Genomic DNA, 19,428 nt, shown 5'->3' on the forward strand with positions numbered 1-19,428 from the left:
TGCTGCTGAAACTCAGGTTAGATAAACGGATCAAACAATTCTCCCAAGATGGAATGAACAAGTTTGGAGATAATATAATGCTGTGCAGTTTCTGCAATAAGCAAGTTGTGCGCGAAGCTACTATTTCTATTGTCCCTCACATACTAATAAAACTGTAAACAGTACCTGGTGCCATATTGAGCTGTTTATTCAAGTATAGATGATCACAGAACTCAAAAATTTTCCTTTTTCATCCAAGAATTTAATTATTTTACTCAAGAATTTTTACCTTTGTCACTCAAGAAAATTTAAGGGATTTTATTCAAGAAATTTGAGGTCCATAGTTATGATTAAGAATGTGACATCACATCATAGTCTGTCTTTCTTGTTAGTCACAACTGCAACCGTGGTTTGCGTTGTACAAGTTCACAGCTGCTTAACACTTTGTTATGAAGAGAAGAACGGTATTGGACATGAATTATAGTGAATGTAATGTAACTAAAGCAACGATGGACTTGCTGTGTGCGGCATAGCAGTATGATGTCACACGTTCAGAGGTATGTTGCTTGGAAACCATTAATTGTAGAAAGGTCTAGTTTGCTTCATTGCATGTTGTTTAGAATATATCATCCCAGAATGTGATTTTGAGTTCAGTACTCCTTTAAGACTTTTCTCTCAATGACAAAATCCTATTTTTGAAAAAAACATCATATTAAAACTCCTAAGAAAATCCCAAACACTTATATTTACATAGTCCATGTAAAATTCAAACATCTGGAGCAAGAATAAAAATGGGACACACAGTAATAGAATTATCCCGTTTAAAATGACTTCACATTACAGATGCTCAAAGAAATGCAACATCAGCATTTATGAAACACAGTTCAACCAAATCTTAAGGTTGACGCTCACTGGCACGAACCGACCGGAACGGAACGAACCGGAAATATTCTGTGAGAGACGTATGCATGTATTTTAAACGGTAAACGCTCACTTGTCCGAACGGAAGCAACCGGCTGCCGGTCCTGACGGACAGGGTTCTCGCGACACGACCCTAGCGGAATTTCCGATGACGATCGGCTGCTTTCGTATGTCTTCGCTGGTCTTCGGAGAAAAGTGTGTTGGCTATTCTCAGTACTTTCCCACTCAACATGTGCTGGTGCGTTGTCCAGACAGATTATTCTTAAAATGGGTGATGAAAAGTTAATTTTAACAGTGCTAATCGCGCTTCTGTGCTGATTGGCCTTCGAAATGTGATGTTTCCCTTCATTATTTCAGATGCTAATAACAGATGAAATTTTAAACATTTTTCTTCGCTCATACGAAAGTACTAAAAAAAACCATTACTCGATCTTTACACAAATGTGGGCAAAGATGGTTAAATTAATCAAAACACTTTTTTATATTGTTATGACTAGAGCCCGGATTGTATGTAATTACATATTCCGTTCCTACATATGTAGCTATAAGGAAAGCTAAAAGTTCGCGAATCGTATTAAATTTAAATTCAAATTTAAATATACAGAATAAAGAATATAATTACAAACAAACAAGACAAATAGAAATAAAATAATACCATCAATATAAAAAGGAGATACAGTAGTATTAACAAAATTTGAGACCGAATGAGCAGCGCTCGTGTTCGATCGCAGTTAAGATATAATATTAATAGGCCTGTAAGAGAATATAAAATAAAATAGGAAATAAAATTAAAATTACAGTTACAGAAATTATATAATACAATATTAATATAAGAGAAATACAGAAAAAATAATAAAAATAAATAAGTAAAATAAAATAGGAACTAAAATTTAAATTATAGCGCCAATGGAATTATATAATATAATATTAACACTAGAGAAGAATAATATCGCACGTGAAAAGTAGGACAATGTATAAATTATAGAATACAAATATAATATAGGTTGATTAATTCATACACATAGGCTATAAATTTATTTAATCAAATTGAAGATATTAACACGTTTCTAATTTTCTTGTTATATGTTAGTGGGTTACATGTTAGAAGTTCTGGGTGTAATTTAGTTAAAGCATTGTACAACCGAGGGCCAAAATTTATGCTATGCTTTAGACCAGCAGATGTGAGACATTTAGGTTCTATTAATGTTGAATTAATATTTCGTCTTGTGTCATAATTATGTGTCTGTAATACAAACTTATTACGATTTTTATAATAAAATTTTAACAGCGTATGCTTATAAATTTGTTCAATATTGAATACATTAAATTCAGAATAAATTAATTTAGTTGGATAATCGAAACGTTTCTTCAAACAAATTTTAATTATTCGTTTTTGTAGTAAATTTAACGAACTAAGATTAATGTTTGTACTTCCACCCCAAACAATTATACCATATTGAATGGTAGACTGAATAATGGCCAAATAAACATTTCGTAGAATTCTAATGGGTAAGTAGCATCGAAGATTAACGAAAGGGATCATTATTTCGAAGTTTTAAATGTTTTTACATATTTTGGTGCATAATAAATATTTTGGCATATATTATATATTTTAAAATATTTTGAAGGATATTGCATATTTTGAAAGAATATATACATTTTTTCACTAATTTTCTCTCTACGTAATGATTAAGTTATTTTTAAAATTGTTTATGAAGCTTATCCCTTCGTCTCTAGTGCATAAATATAATTTGATAATTGAAAATAATAACGTATTCTGTCAAAAAATGGACATCTCTTTGCAATGCTAATAGTTTGTATCCCTTGAGAAGTAACGGTAAAGTAGGTACAAATACCAATGCGAATGGTAGTAGTGAAGGAAAGAATGAATCAGTTGCTCTAAAAGAAAACAATAGTTTTTTCTGTTTTTTTAAGAAACTTATTTTGACATCAGGTAATATAATAGCAAGCCTACTGTCATTCGCATCCAAGTTAAAAGACTGGATTTCAATTGACGATTCCTTTACTAAAATGGTAAAATCGTGCAGTCCAAAGTGTGTGACAAACGCATTGGGTGCTCCATGAAGTCACAATTAGAATAGCATTTAAAAATTGAACTTCATGTGAGAAATAAAAAACGTGCTCCGTCGAAAAGAAAAAGTTCTTCTTACACAAGTGGTGCTGAAACATTCGTCTTCTACAAGTGAATTTAATAAAAATTTGTGCATGGCAATGGTTGCTGCAAACATATACAGTGGTATAAACTTGGAGTTCCAAAGTTCCAAGCATTCCTACGCAAATACTGCAACTTCAATATTTCTCATGAATCAACACTCCGGAAAAAATATTTGAACTCCTGCTACACTGACACAATGGAAACGATTAGAGATGGACTTGATGATTCCTACGTATGGGTTGCCGTTGACGAGACGATCAATCACCGTAGAAAATATGTAAAAATATTCAATTATTAATTGCGCCTCCAAACAATGAGGTTCAATCACATGTGCACCTGTAATTTTTTATTAGTGTGCACAAATACATCTAATAAAGCTTAGATTTTAAATTACCAACTTTCTTTTATTTATTACATATTTATCTACATACTTTTTTAGCTTCATATTTATGTAGTCTACATAGTTCTCATTTTCACATTACATAAAATCCGGGCTCTAGTTATGGACCCATATTTTCTTTTTTCCTTCCTCATCAGCTAAAGACTGAGTAAAATAAAATAATCTTCGGAACTACTATCCCACTCCATGTTTAAAACAGACTACCTGTCGACTGTACCGGAATATTCCGAGCAGTGAGCGTCAGAGCTTCCGCGGAAGACGGACTGCTGTAGATTTCCGTTCCGGTCGGTTCGTGCCAGTGAGCGTCAACCTTTAATCATCTGAAAGCTCTGAATACACAGAAGCTTGGAAATAAAGCCAAGTAGTAATTTAATAAGAACCAGTGCCAGATTTCTAACGGAAAACAGTAAGTTTCGAACCTGTATTTATAGACTTGATAGAGAGAGGTTATAACACAAGTAAACGCAAAGTTTTATCAGATGACGATTACTGAAAGTCTATCTGATACCTTGAGAATAAGTATAATCATAAATTGGTGAAGAAGTTTACAACGATTACAGACTAACGAGAATAACCAAAATAAAGTATTAATCAACGTTTCTAACGTATTTGCTGATATCTCTAAAAACGTGGTCATACATTTGTACGTAGTATTTTATAAACATTGCGTACTTGGTGAAAGAAAGTAGTATGCAAAAAAATTGAAAACAGCTTTAATTTTCATATACAGCAATTTGTTCAGCATAAATGTTATATACATTTTCACTTCTTACCTTTCAGGAAAAAGTTCAATTTTGTCCTTTACATCAATGTACTGCAATATGTCAGACATTGTAACTCTACACAATTTCAATTTCAAATTATTTTCTTTTTTCTCTAGTTTATGTATGTCAGGAAGGAATGGTATGTCCATATTTGGAGTCTTCATATTATGTGATGCTGTCATCAGCAACTCTCGCAATCGAGGTATACCCAATGTCACATTCATCTCACCACGACCAGCAAAGTGAAATGTGTTCAGAGTCATTTGAGTGGATGGCTCTCCGATGGACTGAAATAGAAAAACCATGTGTATTTATAGACTCCTTATGCAGACAGATTGTATATTTAAAATAACTTACTTACAAATGGCTTTTAGAGAACCCAGAGGTTCATTGCCCCCTCACATAAGCCTGCCATCGGTCCCTATCTTGAGCAAGATTAATCTGATCTTTACCATCATATCTCACCTCCTCAAATCCATTTTAATATTATCCTTCCATCTACGGCTTGGCCTCCCCAAAGGTCTTTTTCCCTCAGGTCTTTCAACTAACACTCTATATGAATTTCTGGATTCACCCATACGTGCTACATGCCCTGCCCATCTCAAATGTCTGGATTTAATGTTCCTAATTATATTAGGTGAAGAAGACAATGAGTGCAGTTCTGTGTTATGTAATTTTCTCCATTCTCCTGTAACTTCAACCCTCTTACTCCCAAATATTTTCCTAAACACCTTATTCTCGAACACTCTTAACCTCTGCTCCTCTCTCGAAATGAGAGTTCAAGTTTCACAACCATATGGAACGACTGTAATATAACTGTTTTATAAATTCTAACTTTCAGTATTTTTTAAAGTAGGCTGGATGACAAAATCTTCTCAACAGAATAATAGCACGCATTTCCTATATTTATTCTGCGTTTAACTTCCTCACAAGTGTAATTTATAAATAATAATAATAATAATAATAATAATAATAATAATAATAATAATAACAATAATAATTTATTTACTAATATTTATTGTGCTGTACAACAGCCTGGAGCCAACAACAGTTTAGCACAAGATAAAAGTTAGCACAAGATTTACAATACACAAGGAATTACATAAACAGTGCATAAAAATAATTATTAAAATTAGAGACAAATAAAATAACCAATAATGACAAAATTAATAGATAACTGCAAAATACATGATACAGAATAGCTAAAAAACAACACAAACGAATGAAACTGAAATGAGTGTGATTTTAACGTGTAAACTCAATATAAAAATAACCAAACAGCAAGCTACACATTAAACGGATCCGAATTAATGCAACATAAATTGGCAGCTTTCATGCATCTGACAACTGGAGAGATTTCGGCTTATAGGTATAAACAATTTTTTGAAATCTTAAATCATTCGAAGGGGCCCGAAGGTAGATATTGCTTATGAAGGATTCACAATCAATATCACCCTTTACAGCCTTACAAAAGAATAAATAGTCAAATTCAAGATGTCTAACATAAAGGCTAGAAAACTTATAATATTTACAAGTACTCTCATAATTGAAAATAGATGAATTTGATAAAAACCTGAAAGCAAGTAGGGACATAAATTTTCTTTGAATGATTTCCAATTTAACCAATTCAATAGAAGTAATAGAATTCCAGACAACAGATGTGTATTCGAGTTTAGATCTGATTAATGTATAGTATAAAATTACAATAGTAGCTGGAGTAGAAAAAGAATAAGTCATAGACCTTATAAGTCCGAGCATTCTAATGGAATGATTATAAATATATTGGACATGATTATGAAAATGTAATTTGGTATCGAGTATAACTCCCAGGTCTCTAATACAGTCTTTCCTTATTATGTTGATATTATTAAGAGTATAATTGAGGACCGTTTTTGCAGAACTTGCTAACTGCAAAATTTGCAAAATTGAGATTTTGATGGATTCGTTAACATAAGGCAGGCCTCTACATGAGGTTCAAAGCATCTTAGTAAAATTGGGTTATTTCTCTTCATTGTAGCATGTCAAAGTGTGATCGTTTTTTCAAAACTTGCTTTCTGCTACAAGTGAGACATACAGCAAAACTTGCTTACTATAGTGTTTTGTCTCTCCTGTAAAATTTAGTTTTTTCAGTTAGCAAGTTTTGTAAAAACGGTCCTCAATTATTAAATTTGAGAGAAGTGGTTTTTCTAGAGAAGGAAATGACTAAAATTTTCGATTCATTAATTTTCACTCCATTACCAGCAGGCCATAGCTCAACAGCGTTTATATCATTCTGCAAAGTTACGCAGTCTGCCAGACTATTAATTTTGCGAAATATTTTCAGGTCATCAGCAAATAAAAGGCAGTTAGAACTTAGTCTAGTACTGGTATCATCTATAAATAATAAAACTAATAGAGACCTCAAAGTGGAACTCTGTGGAAGTCCGCATAAACTAATATATGGATCAGAGTAAGAATTTCGAAGTCTAACACAGGATTGTCTATCTTTTAAAAAATTTTCAAACCAGTTCAGGTAGTTAGTGGTAGGATCAAAAGAGTTTAATTTACTCAGTAACATATTACGGGAAACAACACCAAATGCTTTGCTAAAGTCAAAATATATGGAATCAATTTGACCCTGAGTTTCAAATATAGGCATAGCAAAATTGAGATATGATACTAAATTAGTAGTCGTAGATTTCCCGTTTGTAAAACCATGTTGGGCCGAATTCATTTTGTTTTTCACGTAAAAAGAAATATGTCTTTTAATTTTTTTTTTTTTTTTTTCAAAATTTTTGAGAAGTTATCAAGAATGGAAATAGGTCTATAATTACTTACAATAGCTTTATTACCATTCTTAAATATGGAAATAACAGATGCTTCCTTTCAAAGAGAAGGATATTTCCCTGTTTTCAAACTCAAATTGAAAATGTAGGTTAAAACAGGTAGGCCTATAAGAATTTCAGAGCATCCTTTAATAATAAAATTAGGGATGCCATCCGACCCATAGATTTATTAGGTTTGACATTTTTTATGGCCTTCCTGACATTCTCACAAGATATTACAGATAGGGGTAAAAAGTCATTAATGTTAGAATAACAACTGAGAAAATTAGAGTTATGACTGATCTGAAATGATTTAAATTGACTAGCAAATGCATTGCAATGACTCTTTGATCAGCGATGTGAACCCCATTAATAATAAATTCATTAGGAATGTTTTTCGATTTCTGAAAAGATTCTACATATTTCCAAAATTTATTAGGCTCTTTTTTAAACTGTCATCAATGGATTGTAACCAATTACGTTTATCAGAATTAATCAAACCCTTGACTTGTTTTCTACAGTAAGAGAAAATTTGATAGTGTTGATCAGATTTATATTTTTTTAAATTTCTATGTGCTTTGTTCTTTTTCTTAATGAGTTGATGTAGACTGTTTGAAAACCATTTAGGATAGTGCGACATTTTCACAAAGGTAACAGGGACAGCTTTAGATATAGCATCATTTACAATTTTAGTCAGAGAATTAGTAGCAACATTGACATCGGTAGTAAGATATACCGTATACAATCCCAAACAAAATTGTGGAGAGTGGATAAATACAGTGATAATCACCTTGAGAATAGTTTAATGGGTGATGAACATCTTCCAAAACTAGTGAATGATTAGCAAGATTAACTGAACAGTTACAGACATTTGTAAAAACAAGATCAAGAAGAGTTTTACTATTTCTCATAAGATTAATTGGTTTAGTCCAAGAAGACAAGAAAAGGAATGCCGGTATAAATCCTGAAACTTAATTTTAGCATAATAATGAATATCATTAAGAATGCAACCATGCCAGGAGCATTGAAATCCCCGAGGATAACAATTCTAAAGTTGTGGGTATCAAGATTGTTTTCTATAAAATTTAGATAAGACTTTACATGTTTATGATCTGTATCGGGTGGGAAATAATGATTTCCAATTAGCATTTTAATTTCAATCCAAATGCATTCATTAACGAATTCTAAATCATATCTCCGACGTATAAAAGGTATCCATTAAGACACCCCCACCTTTTACTTTGTTGGTAACTTCAAATAATCTATCAGCACGAAACACAGTATAATTGTTAGGAAACAAATTTGTATTAACAACAGATTCGGATAACCATGTTTCAGTGAGACAGATTGTGATATCATTATTAATCACTATATTTTGGAAAATTTAATCACTTTTCATATTAAGTCCACAAACATTTTGATAAAAAAAATCTCAAGATGACTATAATATATATATATATATATATATATATATATAATGATATACTAATATGATATGCATAAGTAATCACTTTGTGATTCAAGATGATGCTCATCCTGTCGGATTCCGGCCACTTAGTCACTCATAATGAGTGCGCCTCTGTACATAGTGCATTGGACATCTTGCCACTGTCACATTTTCTGTCATACAGTACATGAGGGTACGCCACCAAAAGGAAAACTGAGAGGTAGAACTTAAACTGAGGGGATTCGATCCGGCACTGAAACTGGAATCTGGTGTGGCTTAGTGGATAAAGCATCAGCACATAGGGCTGAAAACCCGGGATTAAAATTGTATAAATCACTAGCCTCTCTGACTATCCTATATGGAAGTGAAACTTGAAGAAGAAAGACTTCAGTACATTAAGAGCTGCAGAAATGAGATATACAGTACGCACCGAACAGCTGGATATACTCTACATGCAGCCATTAGAAGAAAAACTTTTCAATTACAGGAAAAGATGGCTCCAACATGTCATGAATGCCACCAACTCGGATACCTAATGTTGCATTGTATTACACTACCAGCCAGAAGGAAGACGTCGAATTGGCCATCCACGAAAACAACTCTTACAGTCTATACAGACAGTTCAGCGGCTTCTAAGCGTCACCATGGCAACTGCCCAAACTAGCCAATCAGAGACCATGACAACAGGCCAATGTTGCCGACTGTTTCGCAGAGAGTACGTGTTTTGTTTGGAAGTGATGAATCTTCGTTACTGTGTTACAGCAAGTATTAGTGTTCTGTCGTGGCTATTGTTTTCGTAGATATTTTGTTGTTGATGAAGGTAGAGTTAGTTTGAATTTAGTTTTAAATTTAATTTAGCTGTGAGTGTATTTGTAACATGACTTATAGTGTCAGTGTGTTTCACTTATACAATGTTGCAAGACATCACTCCTGCAGTTAGCGGCACAAAACGAACCACGGGCTCAGAGGGAGAAAGGAGTGCTACAAGGGACAGCAAGTGGTCTAGAAATAACGGAAAAAGTGCTCCTCTTACAAGTCAGGTGAGAGAAATGGTTTGTAATGTGCAAGACTATTTCGAGAAAGAAGAGACAATGGCGGGCCTCTTATCCTGTACAACAGGTGGTAAATAGTACTGCAGAGGCTCTCAAAATAGGAAAGAACACCATCGTTACAATAGGAAAGGAAAGATTAAATTGAATGAGCAAGAGGATGGACCTTCCCGACTGGAAACCCTGGGAAAGAAAATGAAAGTGGAAAAGTGGATAACAAATCAAAGGCACGGTCACACATCGCTACTTTTGCAGCGCAACTTTTGTACTGCAGCTGCAATAGTTGTGTCTCTGTTCACACGTAAGCCAAGAGTAGCGCGCTGCACGCTACTTTTCGTGCTGCACAACCCGAGTGCTGCAAAAGTTGCAACTGGAGGTTGCGAGTCTGTTCACACACAAGGCACTACTTTTGCAGCCGCAGTCATGCTGCAGGTTTCCATCTCCGTGTTGACTTCTCAATATACATTTTGTGGTTATGTTCGCATTATTAAGAAACTCATGCGAAAGCTTACTTATCTATTATTTGCTTTTCTGTCCTAACTAGTATTCAGAAAGTGGCATTATTTTTACTATAAAGCTTTTAAAAACGCCTATATACTTAAATGATAACCAATAGTATATTCACGTAATCAATGTTGGCAACCCTCCTGTTTGGAACAACGCTATGGAAAGTTTAAAAAATGAATTATATCGTCAGCAATTATGCTCAGACTGTGTTGTGTATTTAATAACTGTTACAAATAATTTATTTTCATCACATTTAACATTAAAATATATTAAAACAATAAAAGTATCATTGGCACATTTGGGTGGTAACACTGGTTGCAACCGCAGCAAAAGTTTCAACAAAACCGATATCAAAAATGCTGCGGCTGCAACCCTGAGAACCCTGTTTACACGTCGATACTTTTAAGCTGCACGCAGCATGGAAAAGTAGCGGGCAGCAGGTTCGGCAGCCGCTACTTTTCAGGTTGCACCATTGTTCACACGTCACAGTACAAGAGTTGCGCAGTTTTTTGTACTGCATCGCTGCAAACGTAGCGACGTGTGACCGGACCTTTAGATGTCTTTCAGGAGAATGCAATCTGGCGGCATGTATGTTTATATTACTGACGGGAGGGGCAACCTAAATTACAAAAGCTGCAAATTTTGCTTTGAGATGCGGATGTTTTTCACGGCAGTGTTTCTTCCCTGCACACTGTCTTAAAGAATTCAGGTTTCAAGTATAAAAAAATCAATGGTCGTAAGGTATTAGTGGAGAGAACTTATCGCTTACACAGTATATACCATAATCGCATTCATTCATATGTTTATTATTATTATTGTTATTATTATTATTATTATTATTATTATTATTATTATTATTATTATTATTATTATTATTATATTAGTCTGGTCAAAGACTACCGTATGATACAAATTTATGAGTTTATGATTTCATGTCAGCTGCTTAGTTCCGACACGGCAGATAGGAGGCGCAAAGAGCCGCACTGACTACCGCATAACTTCACAACGTCGCTCCCTTTCCGCATGTGCAAGCGAGAACTGTCAATACCTTTCTAGTTTGTATAGACTGTAGATCCTGTCTAGCTGAGAGCGAAATAGGTCAACTTATGGCCTGAATTTGTGTTCGGTGAATGATGATGAATGCTATATTATTATACAAGAAACAACTTACTTGAGCAGCCAGAAGTCCGACGGGTTCCCCTGGATGTACGTGAGAAAGCATGGATTTCACAGACATCAGATGCCGGAACTCAGATTTCCTACAACTGTGACTTTCTTTCAAATAATCATCCATGAGACTGTCTAGCTTCTCTGTTATAGCACCGAAGTCACGGTCTCCTTGGAACTCTGCACTCACAGGATCAGCACATCTCAGTGCCTTGTAGTTATACCTGAGATTGAAACACAACAAGCTTCAATTCCATTTCAATCCTTACAGCAGACAAAAATCATATTTGCCTAGGCCATGTTTGGAAGCACGCATAATTGTATAATCTAATATTACCGTATATATTCGTGTAATAGACGCACTTTGTTCCATAATTTTTGGATTAAAAATCCAGGGTGCGTATTATATGAAAGGAAAAATTCTGAGTAACTACCTGACAGCCCACGTGATAATCACAGCAGATTTCGACATCAGACATTTCAGTAATATTGAAAATGATTGATTTTACAGGCCCAGAACAAAATTCAGGTGGCCCAAATTTTGTTTCTGGGTCTGTATGACTTGGAGAGCACCGACATATCGAATGCTTATGAGCAATAACAATGTGAAGTGCGTAACGTACGAAATGAATAACAAATGTAGCACAGTATAACCAGCGAAGAGGGATTATAAAGAATGGACACTGAGCGAATTTTCCTGTGTTTTGTTTCTCTGTGCGCCAGCGGCTAGTTCCACTTTCAAGCGCTAGAGGTAGTGCAATCGAGCATACGCTAAGATAATGATTGAGAACAGAATTATTGCACAGGATCCAAACATCGCCTACCTTATTGCATAATCCAGTAACGCTTTGCTTCAAATAAATTCAAGTTAACAGCTTTTCCTTATTTCTCAGTGACAAACTAGTTGTAATAATAATATTTTATATTTCAGATATAATACATTATATTATAAAATTAAGTATCGAATTCGTTTAATATTTGTATAATAATATAATATAGGTATATGGTTTTACTTCTCGTAAGAGTTTTGTTTTTCCATTTTCAGCACTATCAAATCATTACATATTTTAATTGTTGTTGGGCCCAATGTCTCAACTCTCATTATAAAGGAACTCTAGAGTCTAGACATTGCAGTTAATGAAGGATTTATTATTCTATGGATCCAATTTATTTTATTTGAGTACATAATGTACCTAGATGTATTAATTATGTGTGTTATATTTCCACTGTGTTGACTGCTAGCTGGTGTGATGTCAGTGCCAACTCTAGGGAGAAAGCAGAATCTGACGCTTAGCTGGCTGAAGGTCATTGAAATCAGTCCGGCTACATCAAAGGTACCGAAGCGAAGTGTCCATTCTTTATAATCCCTATTCGCTGGTATAACCTAAAACTGAATACAAATAAAGCAGAAACTAGGTATAAAATGTAATGCGGATTTATTTTCCCTACATATTACTGTAAAAAATTGGGGTGCGTACATTATGCAACAGGACCTATTACATGAGTAAATATGGTATTTGCAACTGCTAAATAGATAGAAAACAATGAGAACATTTTTAGAAACTAGTTCAAGCAAATAGCTACTCGTACTTTGTGTGCAAATGCATGAACATATATACTCTGCATGTACAGCCTACTGATGGTCATTTCAAATTATCCTTCTTACTACCAGAAGTAAGGGTGACTAACAGTCACTTGACGATAACATTAATTGATTCGAAAACCATGCTAACTTGATATACTGCTAAAATTCTGGACAAACAATTAGAATAAGGAATAAGTTGCAGAAAATTTTCAATTCGTACTGATTTTATCTACCACCTACTGCTCCCACTTCAACAAAATCTTTTGTTAGGCAGCAAGTGGTCGAATGCCAATACATGGACAAGTCCATACACACTTCCCTATGCAGGCTGATCCCACTCCACACTACTGGCACTGGTCTGCATTTCCCTATTGCCATTGGATATGCATTCATATTAAAACACTCTACTCCACATCTCAAATTTGTAAAAATCACTTCCGAATACATAATAAACCTTACAGGACTGAAAGAAAGTTACATTTTAAATGGTTCACAATACTCACGTTTCAATTGTATCAATATCGCTCTCTCTCCAAAGCTTGCACATAGTTTCAGCAAATCTTGGTCTTCCTGTTTCCTTGTTCAACTTTGTATACTTTATGATCTTTCATATCAGCAGAAAACAATAAAAATGGACTAATTCTATGTTTTTGGAAAGGATTTCCATTCTTTTTCTTCCATTTACGAATCTGAAAAAAAGAAAGCGGCACAAAGTGAAGAAAAAAAAAATCATGAGAAAGTAAAAGAAAATCAGAGGAGTAATGACTGATGTCTATAAAATATTAGTTCATGTTACTTTTATAGGAATAATTAAAATCAATTTTCTCTACAAGAGAGTAGTGTTTCCATAATGGCCTTGTAACAACCTACACCCAGGCCACTGCAACATTGCACTTGGCAGTTTAGTGTTACGTTGGTAACGAGAGACGTGACCTTGCCACAGTGACCCTCACTACACAACAGCTGACTTAAATTATGCGGAGTTTGCTATTTTGCTCCGTTAAATTAAATGGTAATTATTATGTGACTCATTCTTTATTACTGTTATCTTGGAGAGACCTGAAGTTTTTTTTTATGTCCGCTGTATTAAATTATCTGCACAAATGGAGGGATGCCCATATATATGGACAAATCCCATCACCTGCTCATAAAATTGAAGAATCATTTGCACCATTCTGACGCCTGACTATTTACGCATGGATTCCCACTACATGGGTTACCATTTTTGAACACCTTTTTTCTTTGCAACATTTCACACCAGTGCTACAAATTATTTATAACTTTATAACACTAACAAACAAATCACGCACATGATAGTAACACTATGTAACATAAGCAAATCGACAACACAGCAGTGCTCCATGTGGCAACATGAGCAGCTGATAGAAAATGCTACGTTCTGATTGGCTCAGAAGGCTACTGCATAGCATTCAATTTTTTCATAAGAAGGATTGCCAACCCAACTGTACGGTGTTCGCCAGATTTGTTGACATCAATCTTGTATATGCTGACGAAGTATTTCAACAGTGGGAATGGGTTCTGGGTACACAATTTCTTTCAGATAGTTCCACAAATAAAATTCCAGAAACGTGTTCAATGAACTATATCCTAACAAATGGATAGGACACGGAGGACCCACTCGATGGCCTTCGCGTTCCCCAGACTTAAATCCACTGAATTTTCATTTGAAAGAGTGTGGCATTCTACACAACAACTGTACACTTGCATTCAAGCCACAGGGAGTCATTCTGAGCATTTCTTGTAATGTTACGCCTATCATTGCTGCAACAGAACTGTACTGATAACTTGGAAATGCGGTACAAATGGACACTGTTCATATAGCATTTTTCACTGTTTTAGTGTGTCCTCCCCCCTGGTGACGTGGGTCCCACATATTAAGACTCACCCTATGTATGTAAACAGAAGAGAGTCTTGATTTTTGCCAAAGAATCACATAATAGAGTGGTTGTCCAGTAATTTTTTTCCATCCCTTTTAATTGTGATAAAAACAGATGCCAACCCCAACACATACTGGACTGCTTACAATAAAAAAAAGTACAGAATCTTCTCAAAATAAATAATGGACTAAAAATGTCGAAGCTTATGAATCTGATCCATAGACTACAGTGTAACATGAGCAACAACAGCAGTAGCAGCAACATTTCTTTCACACTCAAATGTCTCATAGCTATAAATAAGATTATAAATGTATTTAAGTTTGCCAATTTATTTAAGTACCGTGCCTCTTGCTTCTTCTGAGATATTTTGCAAAGTGCTATATTACAAATAAAATTATTGCTAAATCAGGATAAAACAGTTTCAAATAATCACAGATTTTAATGCTCTCAAAACTAACTTCAACATCTTAGAAAACATATTTTTTCCAGTTTATTTCTATTCACAATATTAACTCCTTAACGCTCTACAAAACCTCTGCATGAATGGAATCAAACCTAATATGTTGCTGATGAACTGACATACAGTAACTATAGTAAAACTAGTTGTATTTAGTTAAGAAATTCGAGATTCTCAGGTTAATATCTGGATACTGTGATAAAATAAATTTAGGATTTTTTAGGTGAATAAATGTTTTTTTGTTCGTGATTACTTGTCAATTAAGTTAAAAATTTTAGACATGATGTCTCCAGCAAAAATATCAAATTTTATCATCATCATCATCATCATCATCCTTCACGAATTAGGCCTTTGTAGACCTGTTTCAGCCCCATCTAGCAGTCTTCTAAAAGGTCTTCCTGGTCGACGATGTCCTCTAGGTTTATACTGCATCATAATTTTTGGGATTCTTGAATTTTCCATTCTTCTTACATGATCTAGCCAATTTAATTTGTATCTGCTGATTTTTTCTTCTACTGAGTCTACTTCCAATTGTTCTAAAATTTCTTCATTCCTTTTTCGGTCTAAAAGAGTATATCCAAATTTTGTATCGCATAAAAATACAAATTTTCAGGATAAAAATATGCAACAAAATATTTTCTGCAGTGATGTCTTAAGCATATCATTTTAATAGTGTTAAATTGGTAGTAGATGAAATGGACAAAGACTTCGTTCAAAATGTATTGAAGAAATAAATCTCCATGTATTTCTGCTAATTTGAGTGTCTTATCCAACTCCATTAAAAACTAGAAGAAATAACAAACCTCCTGAAAGAAACTGTTAAAAAAGTACACGATACTGAAAGAAAAATATTTGCTTAGAGATTAAAAAATGGCAAGTTTAAAAACAAAACGGAAAAGTTTTAAAAAATAATCCAAACTTGTGTTTAGAAAAAATATTGAATTTGAAATTATGAGCAAAGTTGCCCAAGCTCTAGAATATCAACAAGTAGACAACGAGAACCTGAGAGTTAATGTCTGACATCCCTCTTCTGAAGTACGTTAGACTGACTTCATTTGATATAGAACAGTCGTTTTCCCAGTACCGACTGTGTTCTGTGACAATCAACAGAGATTTTTAATGGATAATTCGGAGATGTCATGTATTGTGAACTGGAACTCCAAAGACATTTCAGCAATAGACTGATGAGGCATGGTTAGTGAGTACCCAGGCTTTTACTCGTATTTGACTAGGTTAGGATTTTTAGGTGTTAGGATATTGAACATTATTATGCGAAAGATGAAAATATTTTTAAGGTTTAGCAAATATTTTTTAATTTTTTAACACATAAAAAAATTAGTAATTCTCAATTTTTATCACCTAAAAATCCTAAACCCAATCATAACACTGACATCTGAAAGTAAGATTATTTATTTTCCAATGGCTAGAATTGACGATCAAGTCATTTTCCCTCTAGCTTCCCAGTACAAGCTAACAAGGTCCCCAGTCTGTTGTGCAGGTGGATTTCAGGCTGGGCAGGACAGGAGGTGTTGTTTGTCCATGATTTGGTCAGGGTTGTTGCACAACACATCTGTTGGAGTGGTATATGCCTACGGTGAGCCAGGCAGTCATGTCCTGACATCAACCTAAATTTTGCAACAGCTTCCTTGCGGCCTTCATATTTTACTTCCATTGATAGTTCATCAATTTTTTCTCATGACTTCCCTCTGGCAGCTGTAATATTTTCTTGCGTGTTTTCCATTTGAAATGCTTTCTTGATTTCTTCAATCTTCCTGCAGAGGTTTGATTTGGAGTGGATTATTGTTTGGATTTTAGTGCCTTTTTTGAAAAGTTGATCTGCCATTTCATTGTCAAATAGTCCAACATGTGAAGGTGTTATTATATATTGTTGTATATAATTAATTAGTTATATGATATAATTAAGTCTGTATATGAAAATCAAAATTACCTGTTTTTTTCGCTGTGCTATGTCAGCAGTAGTTTGTTCATCATCCAACATTTCTGACGAAAAATTCTTAATCACTTTATAATTGTCTGCAAGAAATGGGATTTGTTTCTTCTTCAGAAACTGGGCTTTCATGACATCTTTCCCATCTTCACCATAAGCAAACTAAAAACAGAAACGTAATATCTATGTACATTCTTGTATTCCATGTTGCACTTTCAATGCAATTGGAAAACAGACAAGAATAATGATAAAACAAAAAACTGGCTGAACATGGACGTGCTTTTTTTAAATCTCCACATTATGTTTGAACTTCATAAACAGCAGTTATTATTTAGTACTTATGTATGACACGTTGACATAAAAACTGTACACACACGTACAATATACAGTACGTAGGTGAGTTAAATGAAAAACTAAAAAATGTATGCAGACATAAAAACTGCCATCCACACATATATGCAGATGAGTAATTAACAGAAAAAAAATAATATTGAAAAAAAAAAATGTTGTTCTAAATTCAGGAACCATTTACTAAGAAACTACTTAAGATAAAGGGCTGAAATTGTGTATGCTAATGTAAACTATATACTTCAAATAAATGGACTGCTATTTTTAAATATTTAATTCAAGTAGTGAAAATGTGGAGAGACACATCATATTTTTATAGGACAAAATAAACGTATGGACATTTGTCACATTGTCCTTGTGTAATTGAATAAGTACTGTTTTTATTTCCCTCATTTTTTCAAATAATATGCTTTTGACAAAGGGCGAAACTTTTGAAAAATGTGAGATTAAAAATTTTTGTAATAGATGTTCCTAACTGTTGACAATCGCAAATTTTCTTTTCCAACACACTTTTCTTTCTGCCATGTCTATATTAAAACAATGAAAGATAATTTGTTTCTGTGGCCAGCTCACAACTCACCAACATTTGTTTATCACACGGTGTATAGGACATTAGTCTGTCTTTGATAGAAACAGAAGAAAAAAATATCTTATATATTCATATTTATAGGCGAAAATACTGTTAACAGCACTACCGAGTTAACAGTCATTGTGACTCAGTGAAACATACATCTGCATATATATATATATATATATATATACAGTATATGTCTGTGGATCATGTTATGTTGAAATGTACAAAAGCTCTGTTATTAAAGCAAAATAAACAATTCCTAAATTCACTGGCGAATATGCCCCAAGCACTAATGGAAAATAGTAATGGTTTGTCAAGCATGCAGCAAACATCTAAGTGCAATTTTTATGCGTAACTTAAGTTTTGTATACATTGCACAATCTTCAATAAAAGATGCCCCTTTCCTAGTAGGCAGGCAACACATTCAGACCAACTTGTTATGAAGAAGATTACAAGGAAGCAATGACTTCGAAAACTTTTGCATCAAAGCTAACCCCGAGTACATGAGCTCTGGAAAGACATGTGCAAGGACTTGATTTCAAAAAATGCATTTCGGAATTTCTTTGAAAAATACTGCGAAAAAAAAATTTCAGAGGAACCAACATTAAATACACACTTCATTCAAAAACAAGTTGTAAGTTATTTCATCAAGATAACCTCCCCCCCCCCCCCCAAAAAAAAAAAATATATATACATATATATGGTGGGAGTGAAATAACCCTGCAGATTTTTAGAGTGAATAGCTCATGTTGCATGTAACAAAAAACTGTAATACCAGATTGGTGGAGAGTTCACAGTTTTCTCAGAAAAAAATGTTTTTTCCTAAATGTTTAACACCCTCTTATTTGGTAACTATTGCGAATTGGATTGTAATTCTTGTCCATACTGATAGAAAATCTAATAAAGAATCATTTATCCCTCTGTCCTATTTCAATAATGTGGGCGCTTTTCGAGTAAATTTAATTAAAAAACCACTGATCGATGCATCGCAACATTGTAGCTAGAGAAGGGAGCGTAATATAGGTTTTCTATTCATTCAGCATACCCTATCGTCCCTTTCAATCTGCAAGGTTATTTCACTTCCACCCTGTGAAACCTGTTCAAGACGGAAGTGACATGGTCCTAATTTTTTTTCCGTTGTGGATAGGTTTCCGTATTATTCAGGTGTGACATTAAAATGGAATATTTTGTCATTCATTTACATGAAAAACAAAATGGCATACCGCAACTGTAAGAAGTACAAAATATTCCATTTAACACTCATCACATTAAATCAGCTTTGTGTCACTTATTCCGTTCGTGAATCATCTTGATTAAAATCTCATTTTCTGTATAAATGTTATCGTAACTCCCTCATTAGTCATTAAACATTACTAAAGTTTACTAATCTCATTCTATTTAATA

At 34.0% G+C, this 19,428-nt stretch overlaps 1 pseudogene; it reads right to left on the reverse strand.

The window, feature by feature from the left end:
• Positions 1-19,428, reverse strand: part of LOC138705798 (DNA-directed RNA polymerase I subunit RPA1-like) — a 164,016-nt pseudogene that overhangs the window by 39,912 nt on the left and 104,676 nt on the right.

Source organism: Periplaneta americana, chromosome 9 (assembly GCF_040183065.1).
Source record: "Periplaneta americana isolate PAMFEO1 chromosome 9, P.americana_PAMFEO1_priV1, whole genome shotgun sequence".
NCBI lineage: Eukaryota > Metazoa > Arthropoda > Insecta > Blattodea > Blattidae > Periplaneta > Periplaneta americana.